The sequence below is a fragment of the Centropristis striata genome, chromosome 17 (genome assembly GCF_030273125.1).
Source record: "Centropristis striata isolate RG_2023a ecotype Rhode Island chromosome 17, C.striata_1.0, whole genome shotgun sequence".
Classification (NCBI taxonomy): Eukaryota; Metazoa; Chordata; class Actinopteri; order Perciformes; family Serranidae; genus Centropristis; species Centropristis striata.
In genome coordinates this window covers 1990597-2009744 of record NC_081533.1, presented here as the reverse complement: position 1 = coordinate 2009744, position 19148 = coordinate 1990597, and positions in this window count along the sequence as shown.

Here is a 19148-nt window from a genome sequence, read left to right as displayed (position 1 = left end):
TTGTGGCGGATTCTGGCCCGAGAAGCGTCGCAGTGGAAGTTTAAATTCAAAGATGTTGTATTAAGTATCGTCTGCTGGCGGCGCCGCGCCAAAAACATCAGCACCGACCTTCAACATCCCACAAGAGATGTGCTGAGACAGACGCAGTAACCGATCTGTGTCTCATTCCAGGTATTAGCCATGCCTGAGGCCACAGGGAACCCTCAGCCAGCTGCTGTGGTTTTGGACGGGGCTACGTCCTGGAATAGAATACAGCGATACTGGCTGTGACGAAGCCCAGACAGATTTACGTTGAGGGCAGAAAACTATTCTTGTCTTCAAACTGGCCACATACATAGACCGCTGCTGCAACTGCCATCTCCACCAACTATTCAGTGATTTCTATCCCCTGCAGACAAAGGTTCACCGTGGTGTATTTGGTGGCTGGCTGTGATTTCCTCTGCGTTCATTCTCTGACCTGCAATCAGACGCCTTCTGTTCTGTGCACTTTGTCTCGGTTGGAAGCGAAGATGAACAGACAAAACAAAAAGGAGAAACAGAGAGACGAGCCAGAGGGAATCCTCAGCCAGCCAGCCGATGTGGTTTTTGGATCAGGCTATATCCTGGAATACAATACAGGAATATTAGCTGTTGCAGAGCCCAAAGAGCCTCATGTTGAAGGCAGGAACCTTTTTTTTGTTTCACCTTCAGGCCAGAATAGCGTCTGCATCCCAAACTGTAACGGTAAAAAAAGAGAGACAAGATCCTGGAAATAATTACAGATCGAGATAAGAAATCAAGATTCTACCACTGATTGTAATTTCCCTTTCGATGCTGTTAAAAAGAGCCTGATCTGTGCTTTAATTCCAGGTATTAATCAGCCTCAGAGCCACAGTGAACTCTCAACAAGAATGGTCTTGGCTCGGGTTATTTCCTGGAATACAGTAAAGAAACTTTACCCTGATAGAACCCAGAGAACCTCATATTTAATCAGTTTCTCTTTGGGAAATATTTGATATTATACAACAGAAAAACACTGCTTATATAAATGCATCACTAGTAATAACAATCCAATAATATATTTGGAATATAAAAACAATCTGAGTGAATCCATTCTGCATAATTAATACTTTAAGTACATTTTGATGCTGATACTTTTGTACTTTTACTTCAGTAAGTTTTGAATGCAGGACTTTTAGTGTAGTAAAGTACTGTACAGTGTGGTATTAGTACTTTTACTGCAGTAAAGGGTCTGAATACTTCTTCCACCACTGGATAACTTTATTGTCTCTGTACTGGTTTGTTAAGTGCCCCGTGGTATTTTATTCTGAAGATTCTCCTCTATTGTATTTGTTTACGGCAAGAACCATGCAGTTTTTCTCCTGCAGTATGAATGTTAGTATAAAAAATTAGTATAAAAATGGAAAAATTAGATGCCATTTACATTTATCTTCTGATATTCTTTGAAATACAAATATGTTCTATTGTCTCATATTATCTGCACTGCAAAACAAGAAAAGTTGGGTGAACTCAAAATTTCAAGGCAACAAACTTCGATAAAATTTTAAGTTGGACAATTAAACTAAATATTTTAAGTTTTGTTTTTGAGTTTGCTCAACTCTGAATTTCTCTGGCACCATTGTAACGCCGATATCAATGTCAGCTAATGTTGCGACCACAATTTTGAGTTAGCATTGATACGCTAATGGCTACTCTTGTAGCTGTAACAAGCAGCGCCACTAGCATCAGTTAGCCGCTAGTATCAGTTAGTCGCTAGCATCAGTTAGCCGCTAGCATCAGTTAGCCGCTAGCATCAGTTAGCCGCTAGCATCAGTTAGCCGCTAGTATCAGTTAGTTGCTAGCGTCAGTTAGCCGCTAGCATCAGTTAGCCGCTAGCTTTCGCTAATGACCAAATTTCACAACAAAGAAATAAGAGTTATCAGAACTATTGTCCCTTGTTGTGAACCCCAACTTAAAGATATAAGTAACAACAACTCACCAACTTGTTTTTGAGCAGACAACTGGCTTCATTTGTTGTGCTAACTTACATTATTGCCCTAAATGTCAATAATTTATATTTCCAAGTTTTACCAACTTAAATCACTGTTTTAGGCCAAAAAATACAAGTTGGCTTTTTTTGCAGTGTAGAAGTCATGCTTGAAATATCTGAATACAGTAGGAATATTAATAGGAACTAGCAACGATCCATAAAACAGTTGAGAATATTTGCAGCACAAGATCATCAACCAGTAAATCAGTTCTCAGTGAAATAATTCACTGCTCTTAATAACAGCTCAGCTCAGACTAAATAACGTCCTCTACATTCTTCATGCAGCCATCAAACACAGAGACGGATCTGCTTCGTAACTCCATCTCTCCCTCCAGAACAGAACGTCTGACAGTTACAGATGTCGGTTTGATTCCAGGTATTAGTCCGAGCCGACACCTGAGGGATCACCCGAGTCGGCCGCTGTGGCTTTTTTGGCGTTGGGTCAATTCCCGGAACACAATACATCAATATTAGCTGTGACGAAGCCCAAAGAGCTGGAGGTTTGAAACGTTAGATGATTGGATTTGAGCGCTGGAACGAATAAAAGACTCTGTTGGAGACGTGGAAGGAGTTTGTCTCTGTCATTCAACTTTCTCTTCCAGAGGATTACATTTATTTATATTTTAGCTTGGGTCATATTTTATTCACTTTATCTCTCTGTTTCTGCTATTATCCTTTTGACATGTTTTGCTTTTTTTCATCTATTTTTTATATATTAACCTCTATAATGAATTATCTTCGTTGGTTTTTGTTATTTCTCTCTTCTGCTCGTTGTTTTTGCATCTTTTTTCCACTTGTTTCGTCATATTTGGCTTCTTAGTTCTTCCTCTTTCTGTCTCTCTGTTTCTTTTCATTTTGTCTTTCTTTGTCATTTTAAGCTTTTCTCTTACTTTTTTTGCAGTGTGCATTTCGACATTTTTAATGCAATCTTTTGTGTTTAATGTTTTTTTGTGTGATTTTTATGTATTTTTTGTGTTTTTTATGTTTCTTTATTTTTGTGTGTTTTTTTGTCATTTGTTGTCTGTGTTTTTTGTAAAAAAAAAAGAATTGTTTTTTATGTGGGTGTTTTGTCAATTTTGTGTGTTTTTGTGTGTGTTTGATGTGTGTTTTTGTATTTTTATGTGTGGTTTTTGTAAAAAAAAATTATGTTTTTTTCCAGTGTGTTTTTGTGTGTTTTGAGTGTACTTTTTGTCTTCTTTTTGTGTTTTTTGTGTGTTTTTAGTATTTTTGTGTGTGTTCTTCTGTTCAGAATGTTGATCCAGCCATGGTTTTTATTGTTTTTATCTTCTGCTGGTTGTTTTGACTAAACAAAAAAACAAAGTTTCAGTTGTAAATGCGAGACGAGAGCTTTATTATAATCCTTATTTCTCCTCGACTGATGAGTCATAATAACAAAGCTGCTAGATAACTTCATCTTTGTACTTTAATGTATCTTGTTCTGGACGTTTTCTGAATCGACTGATGCTTTAGTTTGCTTCCTGAGAAGATAAATGAGCTGTAATAAAAATAATAATCAGCCAAAATGTTCCTGATGGTTGTTGACACGTCAGTGTTGTGTTTTATGATTAATGACTCGTATTGTTATTGCTGAGCTATTAGCTACTGGACCCCACAACACACACACAACTGTTAATGAAATGTGTGTGTATGTGAGAGAGAGGTGTGTGTGTGTGTGTGTGTCCTTTTTCTATAGAATGACATCAGTGTTTTTTGGATGGTGTTGTGTCTGTACACTCAGTGACCGTTGCTAAGGTCATCTGTGTGTGTGTTGAGTGTGTGTGTGTGTGTGTGTGTGTGTGTGGGAAAGAGGAATAAACAGAGTTTGCAGACTGGACGCTAAGGGGGTAGCATCCCCTCCGGCTCTGACTGCAGCTGGGAGAGACTGCTGCAGGAGGACTGTCCCGCTTCGACTTGTTCTTACTCTTCTTAACGAGCCGCGGGGGCCGGAGGCTCTTCTTAACGAGCCGCAGGGGCCTGTGACTCTTCTTAACGAGCCGTGGGGGCCGACGGCTCTTCTTAACAAGCCATGGGGGCCGGTGGCTCTTCTTAACGAGCCACGGGGGCCGGTGACTCTTCTTAACGAGCCGCGGGGGCCGACGACTCTTCTTAACGAGCCGCGGGGGCCGACGGCTCTTCTTAACGAGCTGCGGGGGCCGACGGCTCTTCTTAACGAGCCACGGGGGCCGGTGACTCTTCTCAACGAGCCGCAGGGGCCAACGGCTCTTCTTAACGAGCCGCGGGGGCCGGAGGCTCGTTGAGAAGAGTAAGTACGAGTCTCCGAAGCTCTCTAATAACACCAGAAAAAGTCGCTAGTTTTGTCGCTAGTTGCTTTTTTGAAAAATAGTCGCTAGGGGGGTCTGAAAAGTCGCTAAATCTGGCGACAAAGCTGCTAAATTGGCAACACTGCCGCTCACTGACGAGCTACGCTGTTACGTATACGTTTACGTTACGTTACGTTACATTACGTTAGCTGCGCTACTCGCCATATCGACCGTGTATAAGCCTGAACGTCACCTTTTACGTTGATGTCCTAAGAGTCAGACAGGATTTGATGCCTCGTTGATGACTCAGAACAAGTCTAAAATAACGTTGTGTGTTGTTGTGATCACACAGTGTGAGTAGAAATCATTAGTGGCGCATTGATATTAATGATCATGTGAAATTTCAGCAGCGGAGCAAGTAATGAATGAATGAATGTAGAGGAAACACTGGAAATAGAAGTCAGACTTCTTAAAGATACTGAATCATTCAGTTTAACTGGAGTCTGAAGAGCTTCAAAGGTAAAATGTAAGTTTCTCCTTTTTACATTGTTCACGTCAATGTTCACCAATGCTCATGTTTATTCAACACAAATGTGTGTGTGTGTGTGTGTGTGTGTGTGTGTGTGTGTGTTTGTGTGTTTGCGTATGTGTGTGTATGGGATGTGGGTTGTCTTTGCTAAATGTCGTAGTTTAGTGTCAGTGTGATAAAACATCTCTTAGCACAGCAGTGAGACTTCTCACACACAGTCACTAATCCATCTGTCTCACACACACACACACACACACACACACACACACAGATTGAGAGAGGGAACTAGGCCTCAGTTTGTCATATATTTTCACACATACTTGTACACACTTTACACACAGAACACAGTCGCACAAATGTAGTCACACACACACACACACACACACACACACAGCTGGCCCTTTTGTCACTTAAGCACAGATTGTATTATGCAGAATGCAAACACACACACACACTTAAACACTCACATGTGCACACACACACCCACTTGCAGACCACAGAATGATAATTTGAAAAATACAAAACCAGAAAAATCTTCTCTGCAAGGGATTGAATTTTTTTCTTCTTCTTCTATCTTTAATCCTCTTTCTTTCATTTTTCTTTTCTGGGTTGCCGTTTTCTCAGCAGTCTGAATTAAAAACACCTGGATGTCCTTCTCTCTCTCTCTCTCTCTCTCTCTCTCTCTCTCTCTTCTTTTTCTGCCCTCGTTCTCATATCGTCCCCATCTCCAACCCTCGTCTTCCTCACAAGCCTTCGTCTCTCCTCGTCCTGCAGCGCCTCATTATTTTCATTTCTATGATAATGATAATGATAAGAACTGTTGAGGTTCAGAGAGACTTCAGGCTGTTGGTGACTCAGTGACTGTTGATTAACTCTATCAGTTCTATTTCCTCCATGTCTGACTCCTTCCATCCTGCCTGTATTCACCTTAAAACATGGTTAAATACCATGGTGGTATATTTTTTCACCTATATGACCTGATAATTATAATAGATTTTTTATTCTGACTTACTGGATCAACATTTAGAACCAAAAAGAAACAAAGAGTTTGGGTCATTTGGTCATTTTGTGTCTTTTTTTGGTAATTTTGTGTCTTTTTTTAGTAATTTTGTGTTTGTTTTTTAGTAATTTTGTCTTTTTGTGTCTTTTTTGGTCATTTTGTGTCTTTTTGTTTATTGTTTTAGTCATTTTGTGTTTGTTTTTTTGGTCATTTTGTGTCTTTTTGTGTCGTTTTTGTGTCTTTTTTGTTCATTTTTTGTCTTTCTTTAGTCATTTTGTGTTTGTTTTTTGGTCTTTTTGTTTCTTTTTGTGTCATTTTGTGTCCTTTTTGTGTCTTTTTTTAGTCATTTTGTCTTTGTTTTTTTATCATTTTGTGTCGTTTTTTGGTCATTTTGTCACTTTTTGTGTGCTTTTTTGGTCATTTTGTGTCTTTGTTGTGTTTTTTTTAGTTATTTTGTGTCTTTTTGTGTCTTTTTAGTCATTTTGTCTGTGTTTTTTATCATTTGGTGTCTTTTTTGGGTTTTTTTTTGTCTTTTTTTAGTCATTTTGTGTGCTTTTTTGGTCATTTTGTGTTTGTTTTTGTCATTTTGTCTCTTTTTTGGGCACTCAGTGTCTTTGGTGTGTTTTTTTTGGTCATTTTGTGTCTTTTTTGGTCATTTTGTGTCTTTTTTGGTCATTTTGTGTTTGTTTTTGTCATTTTGTCTCTTTTTTGGTCACTTTGTGTCTTTGGCGTGTTTTTTTTAGTCATTTTGTGTCTTTTTGTGTCTTTTTTGGTCATTTTGTGTCTTTTTTTGGTCATTTTGTGTCTTTTTTTAGTCATTTTGTGTCTTTGAAAGGGAATCAAAGGACAGTCTCCAGAAAGATATAGAGAGATAAAAGTGAAAACTTCTTGTTCCATCTGAATCCATCACTTCTTCTCCTCTTGTAGTTGAAGTGGTGTGATCGACTCCTGACCTCCGTCTGACTCTGTCTCTGTGTGTTTGTGCAGCTTTTCAGTCTCTGAGTGTATGTACGGAAAGGAGAGCTCCTGTTTTCACTGTACCATGTCGCAACTGTTTTGCAACCGGCTTTAGGGTTTGGTTTGGTTCGGGGGAAAAGATTACCTCATGGATCCAATATGCATCCAGTAGTTTTGTTGCCGTCCAACGTGATTTAAAGTCGGTGGAGTCGCAGTTCAAAGCGGTTTGGAGGACGAGCTGCTGGTGCCCAGGGGGAATCAGCCAATAACAGTACAAAGAGTCAATGAGGAGCAGTATAAATTAAAAGTTAATTAAGAGTTGCACACATGGAGGGTGTTTACGGCTTCACACTGTGAAAATTAATCTCTTTAATTTACGGTAAAATACCAAAATTGTTACGCTAAAGACACCAGACCAACTGTCTCTTGAGGACAGGATCACATTTATGATACACCAAGTAAAACTGGAGACAAGCTCAAATAGATTTAGTATCAAATGATAGAACTGGATGGAACCCTCTTATATGTTAGATTTGACACCTTTGGTCACATGTGCAACATTTATAATTCTTTATTGAGCATGATAGTGTTTTGGAAGTAAAAAAAAAGATTCAAAATCACATTTTATGTTGGACTAAAGGACTAAAAAAGACACAAAATGACCAAAAAAAGACACAAAATGACACAAAATGACCAGAAAAGACACAAAATAACAAAAATACAAAACACAAAATGACAAAAAAAAATACAAAATAACTCCAACTCTGTTTCTTTTTGGTTCTAAATGTTGATCCAGTAAATCAGAATAAAAGATCAATTATTATTATCAGGTCATATAGGTGAAAAAAATATACCAACATGGTATTTAAACATGTTTTAAGTGGTGAATACAGGCAGGATGGAAGGAGTCAGAGAGTTAGAAGCTTTTGTCACTTCTCTCTCTCTCCATCCTTCTGGATACTGTCCTTTCCTTCCTTCCTTTCCTCTCTTCTTCTGTCCTCTCTCCTATGTTTCCTTCCCTCCTTCTCATCATCTTCCACCCAGATGCCATCCTGCTGTTGATGAATTCAATCAAAAGCTCATTTGTCACTGTCTGAAAACACACCAGGAATGGAAGCATCGTGTGCTGCGTCACGTACAGAAACACTCCGTGTGTGTGTGTGTGTGTGTGTGTGTGTGTGTGTGTGTGTGTAAACAGGTTGTTCCTGTTGCGTTTCCATGTCTGCCTCCGGTGACTTGGATTATTCCCTCTCTGACTGGAAGGACAGCCAAAGGTTACCAGATGCTAAATAACACAATGCAACGTTATATAACGCTTTACCAGATATCAATCACTTCATATTATCATCATGCAAATTTATATTCTAACGCTGTAAAGTTTATTCATGCAGCCACGGCACAAAGAGCGTCCTGTAACTCATTATTGACATCTTGCATCAGCGTTTTCTCTCCATGGAAATGTCTCAAAGTCTTCAAGGACGTCGGGTCGATCCACCGAGTTTTATGTTTTTTTTTTTGCTAATTTTGTGTCTTTTTGTATCTTTTTTGGTCTTTTTTGTTTGTTTGTGTCTTTTTTTAGTCATTTTGTCTTAGTTTTTTGTCATTTTGCGTCTTTTTTTGGTCATTTTGTGTCTTTTTTGGTCATTTTGTCATTTTTTTGTCATTTTTTGTCTTTTGGTGTCTTTTGGTGTCTTTTTTGGTCATTTTGTGTTTGTTTTTTGGTAATTTTGTGTCTATTTGTGTCTTTTTTTAGTCATTTTGTCTTAGTTTTTTGTCATTTTGTGTCTTTTGTGGTAATTTTGTGTCTTTTGTGGTAATTTTGTGTCTTTTTTTAGTCATTTTGTGTTCGTTTTTTGGTCATTTTGTGTCTGTTTGTGCCTTTTTTTAGTCATTTTGTCTTAGTTTTTTGTCATTTTGTGTCTTTTTTGTCATTTTGTGTTTGTTTTTTGGTCATTCTGTGTCTTTTTTAGTCATTTTGTGTCCGTCTGGAAGGACAGCCAAAGGTTACCAGATGCTAAATAACACAATGCAACGTTATATAATGCTTTACCAGATATCAATCACTTCATATTATCATCATGCAAATTTATGTTCTAACGCTGTAAAGTTAATTCATGCAGCCACGGCACAAAGAATGTCCTGTAACTCATTATTGACATCTTGCATCAGCGTTTTCTCTCCATGATCTCTCTCTCTCCAAAATCTTCGAGGAGTTCGGGTCGATCCACCGAGTTTTATGTCTTTTTTGCAATTTTGTGTCTTTTGTTGGTCATTTTGTGTCTTTTTTTAGTCATTTTGTCTTAGTTTTTTGGTAATATTTGTGTCTTTTTTGGTAATATTTGTGTCTTTTTTGGTAATTTTGTGTCTTTTTTGGTAATTTTGTCTTTTTGTGCCTTTTTTTAGTCATTTTGTCTTAGTTTTTGTCATTTTTTGGTAATTTTGTGTCTTTTTTTTGTCATTTTGTCTTTGTTTTTCGGTCATTTTGTGTCTTTTGTGTCTTTTTTGTGTCTTTTTTGTCATTTTGTTTTTGTTTTTTGGTCATTTTGTTTCTTTTGTGTCTTTTTTGTGTCTTTTTTGGTAATTTTGTGTCTTTTTTGGTCATTTTGTGTCTTTTTTTGGTCATTTTGTGTTTGTTTTTTGGTCCTTCTGTGTATTTTTGTGTCTTTTTTTGTCATTTTGTGTTTGTTTTTTGGTCATTCTGTGTATTTTTGTGTCTTTTTTTGTCATTTTGTGTCTGTCTGGAAGGACAGCCAAAGGTTACCAGATGCTAAATAACACAATGCAACGTTATATAACGCTTTACCAGATATGAGTCACTTCATATTATCATCATGCAAATTTATGTTCTAACGCTGTAAAGTTTATTCATGCAGCCATGGCACAAAGAACGTCCTGTAACTCATTATTGACATCTTGCATCAGCGGAGTTTTATGTCTTTTTTGCAAATTTTGTGTTTTTTTTTTTTGTCATTTTGTGTCTTTTGTTGGTCATTTTGAGTATTTTTGTCTTTTTTTAGTAATTTTGTCTTAGTTTTTTGTCATTTTGTGTCTTTTTTGGTAATTTTGTCTTTTTGTGCCTTTTTTAGTCATTTTGTCTTAGTTTCTTGTCATTTTTTGGTAATTTTGTGTGTTTTTTGTCATTTTGTTTTTGTTTTTGGTAATTTTGTGTCTTTTTGGGTAATTTTGTGTCTTTTTTTGTCATTTTGTGTTTGTTTTTTGGTCATTCTGTGTATTTTTGTGTCTTTTTTAGTCATTTTGTGTCTGTCTGGAAGGACAGCCAAAGGTTACCAGATGCTAAATAACACAATGCAACGTTATATAACGCTTTACCAGATATGAGTCACTTCACATTATCATCATGCAAATTTATATTCTAACGCTGTAAAGTTTATTCATGCAGCCACAGCACAAAGAATGTCCTGTAACTCATTATTGACATCTTGCATCAGCGTTTTCTCTCCATTGAAATCTCTCAAAGTCCTTGAGGAGTTCGGGTCAATCCACCGAGTCGCCCCAGTGCTCCAGTTTTGAATTGTAAAACCCAAAAGAGAATTCATATTCTCCAGCCTTGAGGTCCCTCGACTGGAGTCTGAACGGTTTTCCACTCCATTATTGGCGGCATTTACATTATTGGCGGTATTTCCACTCGATTCTCTGGACTCTGACTGTTTGATTCAAAGACATGGAGCGACACGCACCGCAACACGGACACGGATCATATAAACTGTGGTGGGAACGTTTAGCAGTCGGGCTCAAAGAAATCTTCATACTTTGTTCTATGAGAAAGACTTTAGACCAGGGGTCCCAAACTCAAACTGGAAAATGTCCTCTGGGTAAATAGTGAAAGGGCCACGGGGGCTACTGCCGGTGTGTGTACACTATGATGAGAAATCTTCAGAGATTTATAACAATTAATACTTGTAATGTTATGATACTATATAATATACAAGGAGCACACCTACAACAAGCATTCCTTTACAAGTACTTATTTATACAGCAACCTATGACCTTTAACCTCAAAATGTGTGTGTGTGTGTGTGTGTGTTTGAAGCATGTGTGCACGCTTAAGTGCACGCTTAAGTGCATGTGCACGCTTAAGTGCGTGTGTGTGTGTGTGCGTGTATCTGTAACTGTAATCACATCAAAGATCAAAGGCAATCAGAGCAATCAACAGAATTAACTGCCACCTGAATGTTCCTGAACAGTGACAGCAGCCAGAGGTGGACAGACTGGAATTTCTGGCCTTGAACAGAAAGCATTTTTGGCAAAACCATAATACCTATCATTGATCCGACTTCACTTTGAGCATCCTGAGTTCTTCTACATATGTTTTTTTTTTCAGAAAAATGAAAAAATAGCTTTGTTAGAGCGATCTAGAAAAACTGTTACATCTCCCTTTTTCAGAAATCTTCCTGCGTTTTTAATATGGGAGCCAATGAGGCTGTTGGTGGTGTTGGTGGATCAGCTGTGCGTCCTACGCCCAAACTATAACTCTGACAGCTTTACCAGAGGATTGTGAGGGAGAAGACTAATTTTCCAAACTTTCCTACTGTCATTTTGTGTCTTTTTTGTCTTTTTTTGGTCATTTTGTGGGTTCTTTGTGTCTCTTTCGGTAATGTTGTGTCTGTTGTTGTGTCTTTTTTTAGTTATTTTGTGTCTTTTTCTTTGTCATTTTGTGTCTTTTTTGTGAATTTTTTGGTCATTTGTGTCTTTTTGTGTCTTTTTTGTAATTCTGTGTCTGTTGTGTCTTTTTTTTAGTTATTTTGTGTTTCTGTTTTTTTCATTTTGTGACTTCTGTGGGATGTTTTGGGGTTATTCTGCCTTCTCATTTTGTGTCTTTTTTGGTCATTTTGTGTCTTTTTTTTAATCATTTTGTGTGTTTTTTGTGTGTTTTTTTGGTCTGCTTTGTTTTCTAGTCTGGATGTGAGGAAGAAGCCATGCTTTGGCACTTTTGGAGACTCCAGAGGGTTAATGAAGTGAGTAAAACATAGCTGGGTGTGTTGAGTGATGTCTCATTGCTGCTAAATGTCCAATACTGGGACAAATCTGAGTATTCCTGCATTTGCTACACAAAGGAAATAATTAAAGAAGCCAATGTGTAGTGGTCACAACCACAGCGGTAGTTTTCCTCGTCTTCAAATAGGACTCTTCTCTCTCTCACTCCATCATTTCCCTGCATGCTGTTATTTGTGTCAGAGAATGTGAACAAATCTCAGCTAGGCATGACTTTTGGTTAGTTGTTGTACCAACATGCTCCATCACAGACGTCGGCTATAAACAGAAAATGTGTGGTTAAAAATATAAAAAATAAATGGGCTTACGCTGCATTCATGAAGTGTTTGAATAGTCTGAAAGATGAGTTGGGAAAAGTCACAATCAAATCAGAAAAACAACTCAGAAAATCTGAAAAAATGTTGATGAGATGATGTCACACTACACGGAAATGTAAAGAATGAAAGTAAATGTTAAAAAACTTCTGGAAAGGTGTTATAAAAGACAGTTTAAACAGTAAATAAATGTACGTAAATGCCGGAAAGGAAGTTGGTACGAGGGTCATGTGACTACCGTAAGTTACGTAAAAAATGCAAGTTGCGGAAAAAACGCAAGTTACGGAAAAAACGCAAGTTACGGAAAAAACGCAAGTTACGGAAAAAACGCAAGTTACGGAAAAGACGCAAGTTACGTAAAAGACGCATGTTACGTAAAAAACGTATGTTACGTAAAAGACGCAAGTTACGCAAAAAACGTAAGTTATGTAAAAAAAAACGCAAGTTACGCAAAAGACGCAAGTTATGTAAAAGACGCAAGTTACGTAAAAGACGCAAGTTACGTAAAAAAACGTAAGTTACGTAAAAACGCGGGTTAAAATTGTTAAAAATGCAAGTTACATAAAAAAACGAAATGTGATGTAATGAGTGTCAGTTAATGTTAGGTTAATGGTGAGAAACTTTATATACGTTCATATATTGCATATCAGTTCTTGTCTGACTTGTATTTTTTTTTTCACTGTATAGAGCTTTTATTCTTGTAGAGTGACCTAGATTAGTTAGAAAAGTTCTTTACTAGCATTAACCTCAACAACAAGTAATATTTTAGTGTTTTTTAGGGAATTATTGTTTTGTTTAAATGTTCTGTTCACACATCTTGCAAATTAATTATGACTTAAAACTTGGACACACAGAAGTTGGACTTCCCAACTCAAACTTGTGCATGAACACACACATTTACTCTTAAACACACTTGACTCCTGGTTGCAGCACTCCTGGCTCTAACTCTCTCTCGCTCTCTCGCTCTCTCTCTCTCTCTCTCTCTCTCTCTCTCTCTCTCTCTTTTCGTTTCAGTGACATTGTTGGTCCGCAGAGCACAGTGGAAGCATTGTTACTTTAAATGAATTTATTATCTTGTTTGACTGTAAGCCTGTTAGCCAGCAGGAGAAAGTCTGAGCTGTTTCCTTCTGAATCTCCGCTGCCTCCAAATGTATGCATGTACATGCGAGTGTGTGTGTGTGTGTGTGTGTGTGTGTGTGTGTGTGCAGTTTGTGTACATTAACCATGGACCTGTTCTCTGTCCAACGTGACCCAAGAATAAATATGCCTCTTTTCTCATTTTGCTGTGTTCCTCACTGTTTCCATCACCTGCTTGACCCAAATAAATAGACCTAATCAGCCCTTTCAAAATAAAAGCCTCGCCTCATTCAAAGTGAGGTGGTGTTTTATTTTGTCTTCTGGTCTTGTTATTTCCTGTTTTATTTTGAAATAGTAACTCTCCTCTTGTTTCAGGTCACTTGCCCTTCCCCGAGTGTCATCTGTCTGATTGTCTCCACTAATTACTGATTGTGTTCACCTGGTGCTCCCTTCCCTCCATGTGTTCAATAGTCTGTTCACCTGGTGCTCCCTTCCCTCCATGTGTTCCAATAGTCTGTGTTCACCTGGTGCTCCCTTCCCTCCATGTGTTCCAATAGTCTGTCCACCTGGTGCTCCCTTCCCTCCATGTGTTCAATAGTCTGTTCACCTGGTGCTCCCTTCCCTCCATGTGTTCAATAGTCTGTTCACCTGGTGCTCCCTTCCCTCCATGTGTTCCAATAGTCTGTGTTCACCTGGTGCTCCCTTCCCTCCATGTGTTCCTATAGTCTGTGTTCACCTGGTGCTCCCTTCCCTCCATGTGTTCCAATAGTCTGTCCACCTGGTGCTCCCTTCCCTCCATGTGTTCCAATAGTCTGAGTGATTTTTCTTTGTAATTTATTAGTTATGTGCAGTTCTTAGTTTCATAGTTTTTTGAGTCAGCCGTTTAGTTTTTCCTCCTTTTGGAGTGATTTTGTGTTCTTTGGATCAGGGCTAAAGGGGGGAAAATAACAGTTATTCATATCGTTTTCCCCTTGAGAGTTTTCCCATTATCTTAGATTAGGATTATTTATTTAGTTTGTGAGTGTAGAAACCTTTCAGTGTTTTTCCTCCTTTGTAGCGACTTTTCTTTGTTAGATTTCTACTCAGAGTCAGGAGTTTCATAGCCCTTTTTTTCACTCTCTGGGTTTTTCCTTGCTTCATTTTGAATAAAGACATTTTAAGTTCACCTGTTCTGCATCTGAGTCCTGACTTGACAGTTTTCCTGCAATTATGCTGGCAGACAGACAGACACACCAGCTGAGCCGGAAACAAAAACACTTTTAGGATTGTTGAGTATCAGGTTTTGGTACACCTTAAAGGCTTCAACGCTCTTGGCAGATCCACCTACGGCAAGAAAGTGTCAGTCATGCTTAAAGCAAGCAAAACTTGTTGTAATCTTTCTGTTTCATTTCCTGGCAGATTGTTTGGTGAACGGATAAAAGCAAAAAAAAAGTATGAAAAGGTGAGAGGTTCTGTTGATTTCAGACTGTGGGGATGTGACTATTTCCTGGAAACAATGCCTAAAGTCTTTAGGAAGCTACTTTGACTTTTGACTCACATTTCTACGGTCAACTTGAAACTGCACTGAAACCTCACAGCACATGCACCATTGCTAGCATCAAGACATACTGAAGACAAAATCGGACATAAAAAGGGAAATATGAAAGACTGTGTCCAGATTCTACGCAGTATTCTTTTATAAAATGCCACGTTACCAGCGATCGTTTTACTATTTTGGACTCTTATTCCTACTGTCACCTAATCCCAGAAGTATCTCCGCCCCCTCTTTAAAAAATATAAAGTTGCAGTTCCACAGAAACTCACAAAACACAGAAAAAATACACAGAAAAAACACACAGAAAAAAACACAAAAAATTACAAAACAACACATAAAAAACATATAAAAACACAAAAATCACAAAAAAGAAAATTAAACACAAAAGATTGCATTAAAAATGCTGAATGCACTCTGCAAAATTCAATAAAATCTCTGCAGAAACAACATAAAGTCATACTGAAGACAAAATCGGACATTAAAAGGGAAATATGAAAGACTGTGTCCAGATTCTACGCAGTATTCTTTTATAAAATGCCACGTAACAAGCGATCGTTTTACTATTTTGGACTCTTATTCCTACTGTCACCAAATCCCAGAAGTATCTCCGCCCCCTCTTTAAAAAATATAAAGTCGCAGTTTCACAGAAACTCACAAAAAACACAGAAAAAATACGAAAAACACAGAAAAAACACAAAAAATACAAGAAATACAAGAAAACACACACAAAAAACATTAAACACAAAAGATTGCATTAAAAATACTGAATGCAGTCTGCAAAATTCAATAAAATCTCTGCAAAAACAACGTAATATCATGTTACAATTGGAGGGAAATATGAAAGACTGTGTCCAGATTCTACGCAGTATTCTTTTATAAAATGCCACGTAACAAGCGATCGTTTTACTATTTTGGACTCTTATTCCTACTGTCACCTAATCCCAGAAGTGTCTCCGCCCCCTCTCTAAAACATCTAAGGTCCCCGTTAGTTTCTGCCTGTATTGTTGGAGCAGAACGTGACGGTTGTAGGAGATGTTGACACATTGTTGGCTGGAGCCCACTGGGTATGATGGTTCTACTGTTGGCTGGTTGGTTTGGTTCCCAGAAGTTCATCTGATGCCACGAGACACCGGAGGGGGCTTAAGATGCTGGAAAGCTGGCGATGGATGCACACACACACACACACACACACACACACACACACACACACACACACACACACTGCTTGTCAAACATCCACACATATACGTTGACACATGGAAAATCACACTAAATGCACAAAGACAAACATAAAGAGTGTGTTTGTCTTTATATGGTTTGCACAAACAGATACACACACATACAGTCACACGTATACAAAAGGGGACCTATGCATCGAAACTAACCGTGCATGGGGGACTTGTAAGCACAAACACACACATCCATCACAGTGTGTTCTCCAGAAGTCATCACTCTCTGTGCAGGCTGACCAGTTATGCAAATCACCAGTGGAGGGGAGAGAAGCTGCTCTGTGATTGGTCGATTAACTCTATGGAGTTTTGGGCGATTTAATCCATTTCTGATTCCTTTTTAAACCTGTATTCACCACTTAAAACATGTTTAAATACCATGTTGGTATATTTTTTTCACCTATATGACCTGATAATAATAACTGATGTTTTATTCTGATTTACTGGATCAACATTTAGAACCAAAAAGAAACAAAGAAAAACCAACATAAATGTGATCTTGTGATTGTGTGTGATCCTGTCATCTGGTTTTTATTCTAGTCATTTTGTGTATTATATTGTCATATTGTGTCTTTTTTAGTTATTTTGTGTATTTTTTGGTCATTTTGTGTCTTCTTCTGTGTTCTTTTTGGTCATTTTGTGTATTTTTGTGTCTTTTTTGGTCATTTTGTGTCTTTTGTTGTGTCATCTTTAGTTACTTTGTGTCTTTTTTTGGTCATGTTGTGTCTTTTTTTAGTCTTTTTGTGTCTTCTTCTGTGTTCTTTTTGGTAATTTTGTGTATTTTTTGGTAATTTTGTGTCTTTTTTGGAGAGTTTGTGTCTTTTTTAGTCATTTTGTATCCTTTTTTGCTCATTTTGTGTCTTTTTGTGTCTTTTTTTGGTAATTTTGTGTCTTTTTTAGTCCTTTAGTCCAACATAAAATGTGATTTTGAATCTTTTTTTAACTTTCAAATCACTATCATGCCCAATAAAGAATTTTAAATGTGTCAAATGTGACCAAAGGTGTCAAATCTACCATATAAGAGGGTTCCATCCAGTTCTATCATTTGATACTAAATCTATTTGAGCTTGTCTCCAGTTTTACTTGGCATATCATCATCAAACTGAAACTGGCCTCATGGAGTTTACAGCCAGAACTTTAGAGGTAAATTTACAGTAGGGCTCCACGCTGCTTTGTTTTCTAGTCTGATGGAGTCAACAAGTCTGGATTAGCTGCCGGACACTACACAGGGTTAAAACTGATATCTGTCAAGGACTCTGAGTGTAAAGAAGATGAGAGAACGAGAGAGAAAATTAGATAAAAAAGACAGGAGGAGGTCTGAAAGAACGACAGAAAAACAGACGAGAGAAAGTGAAGAGAAAGACGGAACATAATGAGCCAAACACACACACACACACACACACACACACACACATGGAGCTCTGAGGGGGAGATATTTGCGGGGAGCGCCTGGTTTGAAAACAATGTACGTTCCACTTCGCTCCCCCGTCCCCGTTTAGAGACAAACAAGACTGTGGTCCCTTCCCCAGAGACTGGCGTGTGTGTGTGTGTGTGTGTGTGTGTGTGTGTGTGTGTGTGTGTGTGTGTGTGTGTGACCTCTAAAACTTTTCCACAATAATCAAAGATGCAATCAAAGATGGAATGAGAGAGAGAGAGAGAGAGAGAGAGTCAGTTCCTATAAACTCAATCGTACATAAAATCTGATGCTTCACAGTAAAAAAAGCAGAAGTGAACTGTGTTATTGTGGTGAGATGCTGATCAGTCCAGAAGCATCTTAAACAATATTAGTGGTGGCAGTTCAACTTTCCAAAGGCAATCATCAGCGCTGAGGTCCCCTGAAGGCAACAGTAGCTGCTTCTGAACATCTCATGATGCCAGCCGTCTCCCAGCGTCCAAGAAACAAAGTCCACGTTGGACCACTCTGCAGCTCCAAACTGGTCCCAGTGCCAGTCTGCAGTGGCAGCCTGGGACGTTCTGTTCCCATAGCAGTCCTGCTTTCATGGAGGAGACAGGAGTTTGTGTTTGCATTTTCATTAACGGGAACAAAGTTACTCAAACCTTAACGAAACATTTTCAACCCAAAGTTTAGTACGTTTCAATCGAACTCTGGTTGGTTAAATCAGTTATTCTCAACCTTGGGGTCGGGACCCCAATTGGGGTCCCGAGATGATTTCTGGGGGTCGCCAAATCATTTTGGAAGTCAGCTCTGTCTCCACTGTGTTAAAGTGTTCATGTGTTAATGTGTTTTAGTCTTTTTGGTCATTTAATGTCTTTTTTTTTAATCATTTTGTGGGTTTTTTTGTCATTTTGTGTCTTTTTTTGATAATTTTCTGGTCAATTTGTGTCTTTTTTGGTAATTTTGTTTCCTTTTTTTGGTAATTTTGTCTTTTTTATAGTCATTTTGTGTCTTTTTTGGTAATTTTGTCTTTTTGTCATTTTGTCTCTCTTTTTTGTCATTTTGTGTCTTTTTTGGTCATTTTGTTTATTTTTTGGGTGATCTGAACTGTGCGTGTGACAACATGGATGTTAAATCCATGTTACGGTTCACTTAGTAGCTGGTGAACCATCTGATCGTATTGTAGCGATGCTGGCGTGAGTCCAGGAACGCCCCGGACTCGGGAACGCCCCGGACTCGGGAACGCCCCGGACTCGGGAACGCCCCGGACTCGGGAACTCGGGAATTTTTTGTGCTTTGGTTGTTTGAACTATGGGTTGATTATGGGGCACTGAAATGTATAATACACTGTGTTGAATTGCAAATTCTGGTGCGTGTGTTTTGTGTTTAATGGGTCTCCTTTGAAAAATGGTCATACTAGTTTCTGGTTGTTAGCAGGGACCAGGCATGGGTCCTGTGTAAGTTTGACAAATCAAAAGAGGAGTTTGTTGGAGGCCAGATAAGATTGGACTTTGGGCTGGTTGAAAGTGGCAGCAACTTTCTGCTCCTCATCTTGTCAATAATGTCCATACTTGTCTCCGGGTCGATCCAGTTGCTTTTCCAGGGCCGTCAGTCGCTCCTTGATTTCATCCAAAGTGCGTATTTTTTGGTCATTTTGTGTCTTTTTTGGTCATTTTTTGGGTCATTTTTTTTGTCGTCAATTTGAGTCCTTTTTTGCTTAATTTTATGTAATTTTTTTGGTCATTTTTGGTCATTTTTTGTTCACTTTTGGTCTTTTTTTTGGTCAATTTGTGTCTTTATGTGGTAATT